This window comes from Numida meleagris, chromosome 1 (genome assembly GCF_002078875.1).
Source record: "Numida meleagris isolate 19003 breed g44 Domestic line chromosome 1, NumMel1.0, whole genome shotgun sequence".
In the NCBI taxonomy this organism is placed as follows: domain Eukaryota; kingdom Metazoa; phylum Chordata; class Aves; order Galliformes; family Numididae; genus Numida; species Numida meleagris.
The window spans coordinates 114198197-114211101 of NC_034409.1; the positions used below are offsets into that span (position 1 = coordinate 114198197).

The window sequence follows — 12905 nt, forward strand, 5'->3', positions numbered from 1 at the left end:
CCAGCTGGGGTCTCATGAGGGCAGAACAGAGGGGGACAATCTCCTCCCTCTCGCTTCTGCCACTCCTCTTTTGATGGAGCCCATGATACTGTTGGCCGTCCGGGCTGCAAGAGCACACTGCTAGCTCATGTCCATCTTTTCATCCACCAGGACCCCCAGGTCCTTCTCAGCATGGCTGCTTGTAATGAGTTCATCTCCCAGTTTGTACTCATATCTGGGATTGCCCTGACAATCCTGTGCATACCTTTTACTTCTCCTTCATTTTAAGGAAATGTTATAGTTGAAGTACACAGCCTGTTATGATACTGGCTTATTGAAGAGTTTATTAACTAAAATCAGGAAGTTAACTGGCTGCAGAACAGATATGTTCCTTCAACCTACATCATGGCAGCACATTCATTTTTTTACCTTTTCAGTATCATTTTTTAAAAAATATGAAGCTTTGCATTAATAGAAATTAGTTATTCATACTGAGTTTTACTACAGTATTATACTATTTACCCAGGCAAAGAAACTGAAGAAAACAAGCAGGAACAAAAAAACCCACCACTATCTCTTTATGTTTCCCCTCACCATGCAAGACATGTTGGGAATATTATCTTCTTTCCAGCTCCTCATGAAATTTGCATTTAAAAAGAAGGTCTCAGAATGTCTTTTCTTCACAATATTTTAAATTACATTATGTAAACTTGGCCACTTGTAACAACACCCACTTTCTATAAATGGTTGGTTCCATTTGAAGGGAAAACCTCCTGCCTTTAGATAGATGTGGGATTGTTTGAGGATGTGCTTTAAGCCTTGGGCCACATAGAAAGAGAGGAAAGCCAAGGTATCATACTGCAGCCTGAATTGCTACCACACAGTGAGGTCCCCTCCGCAGTGGGGTTTGATACCTTCAGCAGTCTTTGGCATTCAAATAATTTTTCAGGACAGCACTTCAAACTTTCTACACAAAGTTAAGGTTTACTTTCTTTTTGTCATTGCTGCTGTTTTTTGACCCAGGATCAGGAACGGCTGGCTCTCACTCTGTTAGCTGAAATCACAAATTGCATTTTTCACAAAGCTTCCAGAGCCAACAGAGCTGTAAATGCTGGTTTAGTTGTGAGGGAGCAGAGAAAGAGAGAGGAAAAGTGAAGGAAGACAGACAGCTGCCAGCTGAAATTTTCCACTGTACCTTAGGAGCTATCTCTAGCTTGCACACCCCTGAGGGCCAACCCGGTTTGAAAACTGCTTTTGACCTCAACTGAATTATATAAACACTGATTTCTTCACTCAAGGGTCACCTAATTGTATGCATGATGTTATGAAATCAGCCAATGCACATGAGCCTCCAGGACTATTTGAATAACAATACACTGCAAGATACTTGTTTTAATAAGTTCAAATTAGCCAAATCAGGAAATATTGATCTGCCTTAATGTCTTCTATCCTTGAAAGTGTAAAGTTTCACATTATAACTTCTAACATGTTTGGTATTTGCTGCCATCCCAAGATGCTCATACATTCTAAGAGTCTTTACATACATACACATAAACCAGTAATACAGGAATAGTTGGGACTCTAGCAACTGTAAAACTAATCAGAGAGAGTATGTGAACGTAAGATAAGAAAGATGTCATGTACAGTTATATAAAGCATTTTACATAATACTATTCCTATGTGTTATAGGTATTGTGAGGAAAGCCACATTATAAAAACAAGTTTCTTTGAAAATATGTAGTACGTGAACTCCTTCAGGGAATAACACAAATATTGGATTACATGTTGGATCTGGTTAAAAAGTCTGGTATCAATCAAAAAGACATTATAATTCATAGACTATATATAATGAGTACAATATGGATAACTACTAGTCTGAATTTAATAGTATTTTGAATATTTTAATTAATGTTGCTTACAAATGCAGTGCTAAGTTAGCTACTCATTTCAGACTTCCTGGGATCATTAGTGAAGAAATTTTGGGCCAGTGAGCTAGAAAGTGCTAAAATGGAGGAGTGTCAGAATGACACTGAATGTTTTCTCTGTAGTAGATCGATATATTTTCCCGGAGGAAACAGAATTATGAAGAGATGTATGAGTATCTTTTTAGGTTCCCATCAAGTACAGTAAGATAATACCTTAGCATGAAACCCCTCTAGGTAGACTACCTCCTCATAATTCAGTCTTTTGTTGGAATCTATGCGATCATGAAGGAGAGTATAGCTAAAACCTTACTTAGCACCATATGCCAGAATAGCAGATTTGTAGTATTATGACTTCCTTAGGAAATGATAAGTTCAAAGAATTTTATTATTCCTCCCACTTGTTCCATTTATAGAATCACAGAATGACAGAATCACAGAATGGTTGAGGTTGAGAGAGACCTCTGGAGGTCGTCTGGTCCTACTCCGCTGCCCAAGCTGGAATGTCTAGAGCCATTTTCCCAGGACCACGTCCAGGTGGCTTTTGAAGATCTCCAAGTGGAGTGACTTGACAGCCTCTCTGGGTAACTGTGCCAGTGCTGTCAATCACAGAATAAAGAATTCTCTCCTGATGTTCAGATGGAACATCCTGCATTCCAGTTTGTGCATAGTGCCTCTTGTCCTAACACTGGGTACCACTGAAAAGAGCCTGGCTCCATCCTCATTTTACTCTTTCTTAAGGTATTTATACAAATTGAATGAGTCTTCTCTAAGCTGAACAGCACCAGCTCTATCAGCCACTCTTTATAAGGTAAGTGCTCCAGTCCCTTGGTCGTCTATATGGACCTTCACTGGAATTTCTCCAGTATGACCAGCTCTCTTGTACTGGGGACCCCAGAACTGGACACAGTACTCCAGGTGTGGCCCCACCAGTGCTGAGGAGAGGGGAAGGATTACTCCCTCGACCTGCTGGCTGTGCTTTGTTCCTAGCTGTTGGTTTTTTGTTTTTGTTTTGTTCGATTTCTTATTTTTTCTTTTCTTTTCTCACGCAGGAGGTGGACTGGGAACTGTTAATTAAAATACTTTCCCCAACAACAACAACAACAAAAATAGTTTGCAGGAGAATGAACAGATATAAAATGGAAAAAAAAATGTGTAGCCATTGAAGCCTGAGTCTCTTAAAATGATGGCTACCATTTTGTTGCATGAACCAGCAGCTGTGCCTACGCAATGTTCTGCTGTCAAGAACAACCGGGCGTTACAACATCCTGATGACTCAGAAGGTCATCAAATCCTGGAACATTTTTACCAGCAAATCATTCTTTTTGCAAATGCAGTGCACCTTCTTTTATACTCCTAAAACTGAAAGCTTTACTGGAAATAAAGAAGATGCTGAATGGTTTCTCCCTTTTTCCCTCTCTTTGCTTGATGAAAACAAGGACAGCTGTGTACCTTTATTGCCCTCAAAAGCCATGTATCCACCTTCACTGGCAGGCCCCAGTCAGAATTTGAGAAGTCAGCATAGCCTTGAGTTTCAGATTTATGGAACTGCATTCTTTTGTCTCATTTAATTATCAGCCACCAAAGTAAACAACTCTAAGGTGAAAAGTAAAAAGGCTACAGTTTTCAGCTGCCCCAACAAACAGAGACGTATGAAGATAAAGCACAGACAGGTGCCAGACACCATAACTATATATTTTCATTTCTTGTTTTAGTTCTCAAGCTTGCTGCTACTGCTCAGCCTCAGAAGCATGAATCACCCAGAATACCCAGACATGAAAATCCAAAGCTATGTGAATAGCAGCAATATGAATGTATGAAAGCATTTCTGCCCAGACGGTTTTGAATAATTTTACCTAATTCAAGCTGTACGTAGAGTGTATGTTATTTTAGTTTGACAAAATAAATTCTGCTATGCAGACTTTAATTCACAACTAAAATGTGAAAGGTAAATGGAACAAATCTAAATATATTTCTGATGATTTAAATTCATTGGCATTTCTTTTTCACTTGAACCTTGGCCCAGCCTTTATGTGTGTCTTGGTACAGTTTGGCACAGAGAAAGGAACAAGTAGTAGCCAGCTCTTTCACCTTATTTCTTGGTGGTCTCACAGAAAAGACAGCTTTATTTGTCAGAAAAAGTAGAATCTCTGCACTGGCTTGTCTGGCTGCTTCATTCTGCAGCAGGACAGAGTTTGCAGTTGGTCTGATGCTGCCAGCTTAATCATTTGCTGTTACTTTTGGCCTAACTTCATGCCCAAACTCCTCACTATCTAAACATAGGAACAGCAGCTTAATTCACTTCATAATGTCTCTGTGGCTCAGAACACTGCCATCAGTATGTATAGCTGGTAGAGAACTGAGTGAATATATAACTCCTCCTGAATAGAAAATTTAACCTGCATTATCATTTACGTGACACAGTTTCTGTTATGTAGTATTCTTTTTGCACTCTATTTCAGTAACAACCTTTTTCTTCAAATTAGGGAGAACAAAGGGAATCTGTATATTTCTGTATCATAGAATCATAGAATTAGCTAGGTTGGAAAAGACCTACAAGATCATCAATTACCTATTTTATCACATTTTTCATGGATGAATTCTTACCTATTTACAACTATTTAAATACAAAAACAATTTGAGTTAGATAGCTAGTTTCTTTTCATTTGCTCAGAAACATGGTAACTTCTCCCACTCTTGATGTCTTTGTTAGAGGCAGCTGAACCCAGTACCCAGGCAGATGAAGGCTGCTGCAGCTCTGTGCCTCACGTTCAGCCAGCAGCCAGGATGAGCATCTGCATGCAAAAGGTGAGCATGCATACGCATCTTCACATGCACACCCATACACACATCCAAACCCAAAGACAGACACCTACATAAACATCTATTATTTGCATCAACTGCAGTGCTGGCTTGGGGCAGTTCACCTGCAACAGCTGATCAACTCTGAGGTCTGCTAATGGAGTATCTGTCCATACCGCAGGTAACTCCAGCCCAGGAGCTGGTCCCATGTGCCCTACTCTCTCCAGCTGCTTGCACCAGAGCACACGAGGATTGCAGCCCCTTCAGTTGCTGGTGCTCAGGCATCTTAACCTACTTGCCAGCCAGAACAGCTTCAGGTTCACTCAAGTGCACTAGCACCTACTTAGTGTAGACAATACAGCCACAGTGAATACAGAAACAGCATATAAAAAGAAGATGGAACATACAGTTTCTCAGAACTGTTGCAGTGTTTTACATAAAAAAAGGAAGACATAGGACTAGATAGATGGACTGTCATTACTTGTTGAGCATGTTTGCATAAAAAAGCACTATAAAAGACACGCCTCCTCTAGAAAGCAACATCTAAAAAGAAATGTCTGGAGTACACAGTTGGATTTGATTAATGGAGGTTGGTACTCTCCCCTGTCTTGCAGCTCCATGGGTGCCCCCATCATCAAGCTCAGCAGACAGACATGCTGGAGGCAACAAGAGGCCAGAGGGACTGAGGACTCAGGGCTGTCCTGGTGGCTGGGTGGTGCCTGTGCTGAAATAGGGTGCACAGGGAAGCTCTGCTCAGGCTTCTTGTTTACTTGATTGTTTACCTAGTGAGAAGGAAGAGCTACATAATACAGTGAGCAACTTTGGCTTTTTTTTTTTTTTTTTTTTGGTTTTTCATGCAATTTCATTGCAGTTTTTCAGAACTTGGTATTAGACTCAAATAACCACACTGAAACCCTTGGCTTTAGTCTTGTGGAGCTCCAAGCAGTAGGATCAGTGGCAACGTTGTACACTTAGTCCCACTGTCATTAAAATTAATGGAAACTTACTCTAATTTTCATCTGAGCAGATTTGTACAAGCTATGTGTGTAGAAGAGGGTCATTGGGAGCAGGCTGTTGTTGCAGAAGATAGAAGTTGCACTCTGAGATAAACAGGTGAAATGAAGGACTAGAATGAAGCACTCTGCTGTTAAGCTCTTTGGCCACATCTGTATTAGTCAGCTACAGGCACACAGAGCACCCCTGGCTTTGGGTGCCCTGCAATGAGTGTCCAATGCTCTGTACTAAACAGCTCCCAGACCCTGCTCACAGCAGGGCTGACAAAGGAGAGTGACTGCTGGGAAATAATCTTCTTGCTGATGGAATAGCTAAGGGACACAGTTTGCTTTCAGCTGAAGGAGGCTGTATTGCAATAATTTCAGGAACATTGCTGGTCATGTAAAAGGAAACATGTAATATATCTTTAACATAATTTACAAAAGGAAGGAGAGGGAATGGAAACACTAGTGACTTTCTGAGACAGAAGAAAATCTAGGCTGAAGAGCAATTTTATGAGACTTATCCAAGTCCCCAGCCAGTGTGTATGCTGTGCTTTTCTATGGCAGGAAATCTGTGGGAAGGGAAGGCTGCAGGAGCTGGAGAGATCTCTGCTTGGAAAGGGAAAGGTTCCATGCTCAGGATCATTGTGGTAGCAAAGCAACTCCATGCAGCCATTTTAGGCTGCTGACCAGAGAGTCACGAGAGTTTCAAAAAAGTTGGCTAGCTCTCATTTGGCAAGTAACGTTCATTTTTGGCAGACCACTTTGGCATTTTTCCTCTTGAGCCTCTTGCTCCGTTATTGGCTGGGGATAGCTCAGTGCTGGTGTTACAGCAAGCAAGGAACTAAGAAATTAATGCTGACTTCCAGAGCAGTGCTTTAGCATCAGGAGCAGCCTTTTCAATCCCTGTACATACGTAGATGGTTGGCCCCAACTCTGGACTTACTCCATGCTGCTTTACCATGATGCAGTGATTAGACATTTATAGAGCAAGGCTAATCATGCTAAAAGCTGCTATACAGTAACCATATCATTTTCCTCTGTGTACCTAATGAGAATAGAATACAAATAATTATTGTACAGGGGGAAGAACATCTGTTGTGAATATGATATAGGAAAGATAAATAATTGCACTGAGTTTAGAAGAACAATAAATATACTATATGTATTTAAGTTTGAAAACTGTTGCTATGGTACATACATGAATTGCTGAGTGGAGAAAGACTCAAACATTTTTTTTCTGAATTTGGAGAGAGTACTCTGTTCTTTTAAAGTAAATACATACCTGGATGCTTCTGGCTGGCACAACCCCATTTCCACACTCCCTAGGCTGTTTACAGCTCCCTCTTGTTTACCTGCCTGCTGCTCCCATGGGTGCCTGGTGTAGCATAAGACTTAATAATAAAGAAGATAAATATTCACAATTTGGTTTTATGTTTCAAAAAGCAAGAGCTAGTTTTTCCAGCTTTTGATGTAACTGAAATATCTGTTTTTAAACTACCCATTCAAGGAATGTGTTCTGAAAGTTGGCTATATCAGATAACTGATTTCCAAATTTAAAAAAAATGTAAGGTGGCAGAACACAGCCAATACAGGTTTGTGAGAGGAAAGTTCTGCTCAAGTGATTTAATTTTATTTTACAACAAGGTTACCCATCTGGTCTCCTGGTCTCTTCTCCCAGGTGACTAGTGATAGGACAAGAGGCAACGTCACACCAGGGGATGTTCAGGTAGTATATGAGGAAAAATTTCTTCTTAGAAAGAGTGGTGATGCACTGGAACAGGCTGCCCAGTGAGGTGGTAGAATCAACGTCCCTGGGGGTGTTCAAGAACTATGGAGATGTGGTACTGAGGGACACGGGTAGTGGGCATGAAGATCGGTTGATGATTGGGCTAGATGATCTTAAATGTCCTTCCAACCTTAATGATTCTATGATACTACAGGGCTCAGACAAGAGTACTCCATATCAGCCTGTTTACTGGACAACCTTTTATCTCCTTTTCCATGTATGCCTTTTCTTTTACCCTGTACCCCCTCCTTTTCTCCCATACTTGATCTTTTTCCCATCTTTGTCCTTCTTCTACACATTCCCCAGAAAATGTAATGCATCTCCACCATTTAACCATACTCTTTTTTAATAATCCAAAAAAGCTTCTCTACTCACTACAGCATCCCACCGTGAGTCCTGTAAGTCCCTCAGCCTGAAGTACAAGGGCTGCTCAGAAAGTAATGCCTCCTGCTTTACTACATTGCCTCATGACATCAGAGGTGGATGTTGGTGGTATGGCAGTAGAGGTTGAACCTTCCCACCAGTATTCCATTACATTTTGTTGCCATTTGACAGATGGTAGCAAAGGGGCAGTCTGACAAAATGGCATCTGAAGTGGAAGAAGACAGTCTTTCTCTTGCAAGATACTAATGCCAGACCCCATACCGGTTTGAAGACTGTGGAGCACATTATCAGTCTTGGCTAGATTGTACTACCATACTGATTGTGTATCTGGATTAGTTGCCTACTAACTTCCAGCTGTTTGGGATGATGAGAGACGGTCTGTGTGGGCAACATTTCCTAGCAACAGTACCATCATAACAGCTGTGAAACAGTGGGCCACCTCTGCTTGTGCAGATTTTTATTAGTGCAGCATGCCGGCTCATGTTTATTGATGGCAAAAATGCATAGCTAATGGTGGTGACTATCTTCAAAAACAGAGTATTGTAGCTGAGAATTTGCTCAGTCAAATAGTATTATTGTGATTTTTTGTATCCATTGCAGTTTCTGTGGAAATAAATAAAAGGCATTACTTTTGGAGTAATATACATACTTTCTAGAACAGAGATTCCTCAGATGACTACCCTGGGTGGTTTTTCACCCACAGCTCATGGTTGTGTCACATCAATCACTGCTCCCCTGGCCCTTACCAAGGCTTCTATAATCAGCTTTAGGCACAAAGGAGTCTAGCTGCACTGCACACAGAGGAGTAGACAATGTACCAGTAGATTTATTTTAAAACTGAAGATTTTCAACTAGTTCTTAAGGATGGGACAGAGTAACAAACAGGCCCCAGGTTTGTTCCAGGTCACCTTTATTTCCCCAGCTGGGTCTTTCCCTGCATCTGTTTCTAATTTGTCTCTTCTCCCTTGGTCCCTCTCCTGGACAACACTCGCATCAATTTTCTCTGAATTTTTCTATAGAAGGTTAGTTGTCCTTTCTGAAATATTCAATCTGAAGACTTTGAAACCCATTCAAAATGATAAAAAAAAAAGACACCAACATGGCATCTTTCTATTAAATTAGCCATTGTGAGTGTGATCCTTACTACTTTTGAATCCATACCACTCTGGTAGTACCATTGTCTATTGATTTTCTGTAGTTTTCCGAACATTTCAGGCAAATATACACAAAATAAGTAATTAGCTTCTGCAGATTCCTAAACAACATAAAAATGCAAATTCAGTTTTAGTGAACATAGCTTAATGTTCAGTTTTGTGGTAATATTTCTTCTTGATTTTTCTCTCAAAATCATGATTCTCTTTGTACATACAATTTAATGAATTTCAAAATGTATTTGTTTACATTACAGAATTCATTGCAATATCAGTCTAACTTCCTTATGTCTCAAAAATTTGCCAAACATTTCTTTTTATAGTGTCCAAGAAAATAATAGAAATATTTATCTTCTAAGCCAACCAGTTTTGGAGCCATTACAAACAAAATACATATAAAATACTAATTCAAATGCCAGGTGATAGTGTGAGATACCATAATTATAAATGCCACCAACAAACAAACAAACAAACAAACAAACAAAAACAGTGAGGAGAGACACAAAGAACATTACAGAACATTTCAGAAAAATCTTAGGAGTTCTTGTTGGGTTCTTTTGTTGTTTGTTTTCTTTTTACCAGTGATTGCTATGGGAAACCTTCCATCATAAGGTGGAATTTTTCAAAAGTAGCATGGCCAGCCTCACCTGGAATACTGCATCCAGATGTGAAGTCCTCAGTGCAGGACAGACATAGACCTGTGGGAGTGCATCCAGAGGAGGGCCAGAAAAATGATCAACAGAATGCAGCACATCTCCTATGAGGACAGGCTGAGAGCTGGGGCTGTTCAGTCTAAAGAAGAGAAGGCCCCGAGGTGACCTGATAGCGGCCTTGCAGTATCTAAAGGGGATCTACAGGAAAGAAGGGACAGACTCTTCAGCAGGGTCTGTAGTGATAGAACAAGGGGAAGGCTTCAACCTTAAAGAGGGTAGATCTAGGTTGGATAGAAGGAAAAAATCTTTTACAGTGAGGGTGGTGAGGCACTGGAACAGGTTGTCCAGAGATGTGGTAGATGACCCATCCCTGGAGACTTTCAAGGCGAGGCTGGATCAGGCCGTGGGCAACCTGATCTAGCTGTGGTGTCCCTGTTCACTGCAAGGGAGCTGGACTAGATTGTCTTCAGAGGTCCCTTCCTACTCTAAGGATTCTATGATAATTATGTATCAGCAACTGCTACTCCATAAAACTGAAACTTTCTGAATAATTCCTTACTCTTTCCTCCTCTTTTTGGAACTGAAAAATAACTCATAAATATTTCAGTTTCCAATTACTGAAAGATAAAGAGCAACACTGAAATGCTGAGATCTTGGCTAAGTGCAATCTGTAGTACACCAAAGAAAGTATGCAAGGAGAGGGTTTTGCTGAATTGTGAAAACTGATGCAACACAAAGCTTTGGAGGATCAATTTTGAAGCCTTCATATTATATTCCATTTGCTTCTTCTGTTGGTTGAAATTTGTGAAAGAATCTTACTACTACTGAGATCAATAGCAAAAGTCCTACAAGCTTCAATCTACGGAGGCACATTTTTCCTTTATACATGTATGTGTTGGTGTTAGTGACAAGAACATCATATTTAGTATGCTTCTGTAAGACATGTTGATGACTGAAGTATTAATCCCTTAAGAATTTATTTGCTCCTTCTTTATGGATCTCATAGAACTAAAGACTTTTTTTTCTGAAATTGTATTAAACATTTCCATTGTGGCTGATTTTTGAATATTAGCCATTCATACATAAATTAGTACAATACAGCTATTAAATGAAATACATAAATATATGTATATGTGTATAGAAATGTTAATTTCCTCAGAAATAAAGTATACGGTACCTAAAGTGGAACAATGAATATTTTCTGTTTTAAGTATGTTTGAATTTAGTAATGAATAAGTTGGTTAAGATAATTCCTCATAACATAGCCAAAACATCTGAAAAATGACTGCTTTACAAAAGAAGGCTAGAACTGAAGGGTATATTGAAATATACTGCAGTGTAAAAAGAACCATCAATTTTAACATATGATAGCTCTGATAAACATCAGTATTACCCAAGAGTGCTTTAACATGACAGCAATCCAGTCTATAATTACAAAAAGAAAACAGTTATAAAACCAAAGATGTTTTCACAGAATAAAAAACACTCTTAGGAAAACATACTATGATAATAGCTTTCCTGGCTTCATATATATTTTTTAGTTTCTACAGCTTTTTTACTATAATTGTTAGTGATTTTACCCTTTCACAATAAACAAGGGAAATAACAACAACAAAAAAGCACAAACAAGCAAACAAGCAAATCAAACAAGCAAACAAACAAAAAACAACAAAAAAGCACCTATAAGTGCTTTTAGCATACGAGTATTAGTTGTCGCAGTAACACAAAGGCTCAACAGAAACAGAATATCTGATTATTACTTATTCCTGCTGCTTCTCATTTCAGACTATTCAGCTAAACCATATTGCTAGGATGATCTAATTCCAGAAATTGTTGTTTTTGGAATTTGTTCTTTCAGACCATACGTATGTACAATTAATCAAACAAGATGTATGTTTGGAGGTAAGGCCAGATTGTGGACATGCTTCACTTAGAAACAGTTGAGATGATCTTGGACATTAGTATTTATTACCTAAACCCAGAAAGCTCTTGAATTTCAGGGGACTGCCCCTCATTTTTGCAAGTCGTTGCAAGCTACCAGTTCTAGAGTAGCAAGTCTGAACACAAAAAAAATGTATTATGGGGGTAGATTTTAGTTATTTAAGTAGCTTTTCTCAGTTTTGTAGCAAGATAACACAGCTTCATATTGAGAATTATGGATCTCCTTGCAGAGAACAGAATTGAAAATATTTTTGTTGTGGGAAAAGTCATGTAAGAGAGTTCTGTTTCCCATATCAGTTCACTGACAGCTCATTGTTTCTTTGTGACTGAAGGCTGTACTGAGCACTTGGAGAACTGGGTTTATTTTGGTGACAAAGCAGAATTTTACTGCAATCTGCTGAAATGCCTAAGCAGATTTACCACCTTTTCTAGCAGACAAGTTTCTGCAAGAAGACTTCCTGCTGGTAGTTTCCATGTACAGTTACTCTTGTGGCTTTAGAAAATACATCATCTATGTTGTTTCAGACTGCAAGGTGGCATGTGAGATTCAGGAACAGATGAAGAGTGTTCCGACAGTGGCAAGAAGCATATATATATTTGTATATAGATATTGAATGTTTTAAAACTAGGATAATTTTACAAAGTTATTTTTGAAAGCATTGCCTTCGTTACAATGCTTTAATGCAAAAATTCAATTATTCATGTATACCTTTATATCTCTGTGTACATACAGTATGTAGTAGTTATGATTACAGAATCATAGAGTTGTACGTATTTGAAGGGACCTCTGGAGAACATGTAGTCTGACTTCCCCCTGTTAAAGCAGGTTCCCTTGAATAGTTACACTGGAATGTGTCCAGGTGGGTTTTGAGTATCTCCAGAGAAGGAGACTCCATAGCCTCCCTGGGCAGCTTATTCCAAGGCTGTATAACCCTCAAAGCAAAGAAGTTCTTTCTCATGTTCAGTCAGACCACCCTGTCTTCCAGTTTGTGCCCACTGCACCTTGTTTTGTTACTTGTCACCACTGAAAACAGCCATCCACTTGACTCCTTCCTTTTAGATAATGATAAGCATTGATAAGAGCCCCTCTCAGCCTCCTTTTCTCCAGGTTGAACAGTCCCAGGTCTCATATGTCTTTCCTCATAAGGGAGAATACAGAATCATAGAATGATTAAAATTGGAAAAGATCACTAAGATTCAACCATCAACTCATCGCCATCATGTCCACTAAACCACAACCCTCAGTGCCACATCTACCCTTGCCTTGAAAACCTCCAGGGGCAACGACT

The 12905-nt window shown here is 39.5% G+C and overlaps 1 protein-coding gene across 1 annotated transcript in view; it reads right to left on the minus strand.

Annotated features, from left to right (window-relative positions):
• LOC110400257 (interleukin-1 receptor accessory protein-like 1) overlaps window positions 1-12905 on the minus strand; it is a 167281-nt gene that overhangs the window by 114214 nt on the left and 40162 nt on the right. The window lies entirely within an intron of this gene.